This window comes from Daktulosphaira vitifoliae, unplaced genomic scaffold (assembly GCF_025091365.1).
Source record: "Daktulosphaira vitifoliae isolate Bord-2020 unplaced genomic scaffold, ASM2509136v1 Scaffold_5, whole genome shotgun sequence".
NCBI lineage: Eukaryota > Metazoa > Arthropoda > Insecta > Hemiptera > Phylloxeridae > Daktulosphaira > Daktulosphaira vitifoliae.
In genome coordinates, this window is record NW_026099576.1 from 6,873,815 (window position 1) to 6,874,322 (window position 508).

The window sequence follows — 508 nt, forward strand, 5'->3', positions numbered from 1 at the left end:
TATTGTCGAATTAGATTTGATATGATAAAAGTATTCAACTACAAAAGTAAATAATTTTACTTTATAATTTATTAATTTTTTAACTCTATTTATGTGTGCTACTACCAGTCTATAATATGCCAAATTTTTTTGTAATATGTTGCTATATAAATCATAAACTTAAAATAAAAATGATTTTTAGTTTCACCTGAATTTAACGATGGATTTTTACAATTGTAATTATATTTTTGATTATACGCTCAATTGAGTAAATCTTTTTAACTACTTTGGTTTGATTAATTCATTTAATTAAAGTAAATTATTAAAATTAATTAAGTTCTGAATATTTCAATTGCAGAATTTTTTTAAACACCAAAAGTTATTAGGATATGATTACTATTCTTTATATTTCAGTTATCTATTACGATAAAAATGAAAAAAAATCGAATTTTTCTGATAAATGTACTGTAAATAGTAATTATAAAATTTCCAGATTGCATATTAATCTTAAAAATTTCATTTTTTTCAA